Here is a 4,715-nt window from a genome sequence, read left to right as displayed (position 1 = left end):
CGATATGAACGATGTATCATTAAACGATATCGTTATCGTTCATAGATATCGTACCGTGTGTACGCACACCATAACTCTGAAGTGGATCAAATTCATTGTTTCCAAAAAGGGCATGGCCGGCGGTTCAAATCTCGACAGCGGAAGACCAGCAGAGGTGAAGATCCCGATCGCTAATAAGGTAATTATACTAACCCTATTTTCCCCCCTAACCCACCCTTATGGGTGCCTAACCCTAACTTCTCCCCCAAGTGCCTAACCCTAACTCCCCTCTAAGTGCCTAAACCTAACCCCCCCCCGTCCCCGCAGCCTAAACCTAAGTCTCCCGGGGGGGTGCCTAAACCCTAAAACAATGATAACTATCAAAACCAATACACGTTGACAATAGCCAAGGCAAGTGTATACATTTAGGGACATATTCACTTAGTTGTGATAATAGTAAAAATCTTGCATCTGCAGATGTGAGATTTTTGCTATTCAATTGGGTGCAGGGTTTTTAAATTTTTGAGTGGAGGATTTTTTTTCCACAGCCCCAGAACACGACCACTTTTTCCTAAAATCCATATTTTCTCTGAAACTCCAGTATGCACCCCCTCTAATTATTAATAAAGCAAGTGGAAGTTTACAATTAGCTTAACTAGTCCTTAATTACTCACCTTCTACAGTGTTGCCTCCTCCTCTGCTTCTCTTCTCCAGCATCACAGACATATTCCAGGGACCGGCCTGGCACTGGACAGGTACGTACTACCCCTATACCCCCTCCAGCACAATACACTACCTCTCACCCACCCCCCACTACCCACATATATTACTTTACACTACACTACATTTACCTTCTCTGGCTAGCTTCCTTCTTCATGCAGGGGAGTGCAAAAGCCGGTCCAGCATCAGAGGATGCAGCAGATGACAGCGGCGGGTCCAGAGCAATGAGTCTTTTTCTTGCACCTTGGGGTTTCCAACGCAGAAAACCCTGCATGCTTTTTTTAATTGGATACCATGGGTATCGGGAGAGTGCATACCTGCGGTAATCCTAATTTGGTCGCGAGGTACGCATAATAATATTTTACGTGGAAAACATCGCGGCCAGTTGAATATGCCCTTAAAAGCAAAGTCCAGTACACGGCTCTTACCCTCTAGTAGCTGCCTGTTCTATCCGTTGGCCCGGAGTGTGGGCCTGTTGTCATTACAGCTGAGGCTCTTCAGATGGATTTTACAAACTGGATATGCTGCATGTGTACAGGGTCTGACAAGGACTTCTGAGGGTCCCGCATTTACAGGTGAGCAGAAACCATCTATCATTGTCCTTTCCAGGGCTGGGATTATCAATTATACCAAAAGACATTGTGGTAGATACTCACCTTGGCTATTGTCAGTGTGTACTGTTTCTGACAGTTGTTGGTGTCTCACGGAACTGTGAGAGGTACTCTAGCCTAATTGTTTTTATCATCTGCAATAATGGGATTTTGGTACTTACCGGTAAATCCTTTTCTCTGATTCCACAGGGGACACTGGAGGTGCTTACGCTGGGGTATAGAGGCGTGGATAACTGGAGCTGGCACTTTAAATAATTCAGAAGTGTGAAGCTCCTCCCCTCTATCCCCCATCAGCCCTCAGTTTAGAAAATGAAGACCGAGAGGAGATGGAGAACAACAGGAGTGAAAAGGAGAGAAGATCACACAACATATGAAACTAACTGAACTGGCAGGCAAAGAGTGCTGAGGTGGGTGTCCAGTGTCCCCTGTGGAATCAGAGAAAAGGATTTACCGGTAAGTAACAAAATCCCATTTTCTCTTTCATCCACTAGGGGACACTGGAGGTGCTTACGCTGCGGACGTCCCAAAGTTTACCTCATGGGCGGGAGCGCTCTGCGTAACCTGCAGAACAATGCGGCCAAAACTTGATGCAGAAGGCGCAATTGTGTCAACCCGTAAAACATTAGAAAGGGTGAACCGATAAACAAGTGTCCGTATGGCACAATTGTAAGTGGAGGCACACCTCCCAGGCGCCCACGACACACCCACAGAACATGTGGAAAGAGTTGAATGGACACAGGATGCTGACGACCATAAGACTGACAGATAGTCAGTCTGATCCAACGAGCCAATGTCTGTTTGGCTGCTTGTCAACCCCTCCGAACAGTATCATAGAGGACAAAAAGCGACTCGGACTAGCGGAGGACGCCATCCGAGCAACATAGATGTGGCAAGCTCAAACCACATCAAGAGTAGAGGAAACACCCGAGTCCTCTATCAAAAAAGGCACCACAATAGGCTGGTTTATGTGGAAAGCCGACACCGACATAGGAAGGAAAGTGGCTACCATCCTGAGTTCCGCCCCATCAACATGAAAACACAAGGTAAGGCGGCTTATAGGACAGAGCCTCCAATTCCGGAACTCTGCGAGTCAAAGCCAGGAGGAGGACAGTCTCCCCAGACAAATACTAATACCAACCTCCTAAATAGGTTCCAAGATGGAAAACTGAAGATATAAAAGTACCAAATTTAAATCCCAGGGAGCTGTAAGTGGTGCAAAAAAGGTGGCTGCACACTCAAAACTTCCTGAGGAACGTCAGCACGACAGGTATGGGGGCCAACTTGCGCTGAAAGAAAATGGAACAAGCAGAAAAAACCTGCACCTTTAAAAATCCCAAAGCGCAGGCCCGACTCTAATCTGGTTTGGAGAAAAACAGGAAAAGCGGAAGTCTTGAACTATACACCCGGTAATAGAAGAACGCCAGGTATGATGATATTGTGCAGCCAAAACCAGGTTCCCGTCGTGAAGCCTATATAGGATAACCGAGTCTGGGATGCCTCCGTGTCTTAAGATATCAGTTTCAAGAGCCACCCCGTAAACGCAATTGCGCTAATCTGGGGTGTATGAAAAAGACCCTGAAGCAGAATACCCAGGCGTAAAGGAAGAGGTCACGGGGCATCTGCTAGGAGGGACCGAAGATCCGAGAACCAACTTCTCCGAGGCCAGTTTGTAGCCCCAAGAAAGTCTAAGGCCGACTTGAGTTTCTTTCTATTTAGATGAAGAATTAGAGGGATCAGAGAAAACAGGTAAATGTCGTAGTTCGACGGAACTGTGAGTGTGTCGACAACCTTCGCCTGCGGGTCCCTAGTACTTGACATGTATGCTGGGAGCTGATGATTCAAACTAGACGCCATGAAGTCCACTTGAGAACGATCTCATTGATGTACTAATGCATGGAACATGTCTGGATGAAGCTTCCATGCTCTAGGAGGGCTATCCTGGCTATTCTGCCTACAGAATTACTGACTGACTCACGGCCTGCTGGGGAATCTGAGAGACTTCCCACATGGCTCTGCGACTTGAGTTTCTCCCTGGCGGTTGATGTGACGTCCGTCGCGTTTCTGACTGAACTCTTACCGGATTAGGCCTTAGCAACTGTGCTGCTTCTAACAGAGCACTGTAAATTACTCTGAGTTCTAACCCATTTATGGGCCACTGTCTTTCTTGTTTGGACCATTGACCCTAAAATGATAGTTGAGGACCACTGCTCCCATTCTTGGAGACTGGCGTCCGTTGTCACTATTATCCAATTCCATACTCTGAATGGGATTGTACCCACCAGAGGGGAGCTACCCTGGTGGCCTGAGCCAAACGGATTAGTCGATGTAGATTCAGGTGAGATCCTGACCCCTGTGATAGCAGGTCTGGTTGGAACACTCGGAAGTGGAATCGTCCGAATTGTAGTGTCTTGAAAGCAGCTATCATCTTCCATAAGAGATGCAGACAAAGAAGCAAGGACACCATCTTCAGTCTAAGGACTAGCTGAACCAGCAGCTGGATATCCCAAGCTTTGTCATCCGGAAGGAAAATCCTGTGTAATACCGTATACCAGATCATTCCCATAAACTGGAGTCCCTGGCCGGACTAAGATTGGATTTCTTGAAATTGATTATCCAACCGTTAGTATTAAAGTCTAATATGACAGAAGTGTAAGAGAAGAGATTCCGATGGAACCTTGATTAACAGGTCGTCCAAATAAGGAATTATGTTCACTCCTGACGACCGGAGTGTGCACCGGTCTTGGAAGTATTCCAAAACCAGGTCAATGCAAGCTCTTCTTCCATCTTCCTGTTCAAACAATCCATTTAATATATGGCACCCAGACAGGGGCCATATGAGATATTAAACTGATAAAAATACATACTACCTTTGATCTTAGCCAAAAGGTCGAGAAGCGATCTTGCAAGGTTGTAAAATGCAGGAAGTGCGGTTCCCAAATGGGGACATGGAAATAAGCAAACATCCAAGGAAATTAGGAACTCCTCTGGTTCCAAGCTCGCAATGACAGACTGAAGTGACTCCATATTGAAACGATACATCGTCAGATACATTTAAGGATCTCAGGGTTAAGATGGGCCTGTCTGATTCATCCGACTTGGGCACCACAAAGAGGTTTGAGTAAAACCCCCCACCTCGTTGATACACTGGAACCGGAACTAGCCCCATCTAACTTTGTAGAGACTGGATACCGTCCCGCAGAATCCTGGCCCTGTGTAAATGTCTGTTAGCGAGCACTCACTGCAGGAGATCCAAAGTGGGATGGAAGACCGTCATGCCACCTGTTTCTCAGCTAGATTCTATTCCCGTCACCATGCAGCGGTATGTGGGCAATCTCTACCTCTGTCACCCCTTGCTTGCGTGGGAGCAACTTGGCTCTACCACGAAAGGGCAGTGGCGCATGAAAG

At 46.9% G+C, this 4,715-nt stretch overlaps 1 pseudogene; it reads right to left on the bottom strand.

The window, feature by feature from the left end:
- Window positions 1–4,034: 4,034 nt before the first annotated feature.
- LOC148538213 (U2 spliceosomal RNA) lies at window positions 4,035–4,209 on the bottom strand (annotated as a pseudogene).
- Window positions 4,210–4,715: the final 506 nt, after the last annotated feature.

This window comes from Taudactylus pleione, unplaced genomic scaffold (genome assembly GCF_031769625.1).
Source record: "Taudactylus pleione unplaced genomic scaffold, aTauple2 ptg000041l, whole genome shotgun sequence".
Taxonomy (NCBI): domain Eukaryota; kingdom Metazoa; phylum Chordata; class Amphibia; order Anura; family Myobatrachidae; genus Taudactylus; species Taudactylus pleione.
The sequence above is the reverse complement of the archived record's forward strand: the minus strand, read 5'-3'. Positions and strand labels throughout refer to the sequence as shown.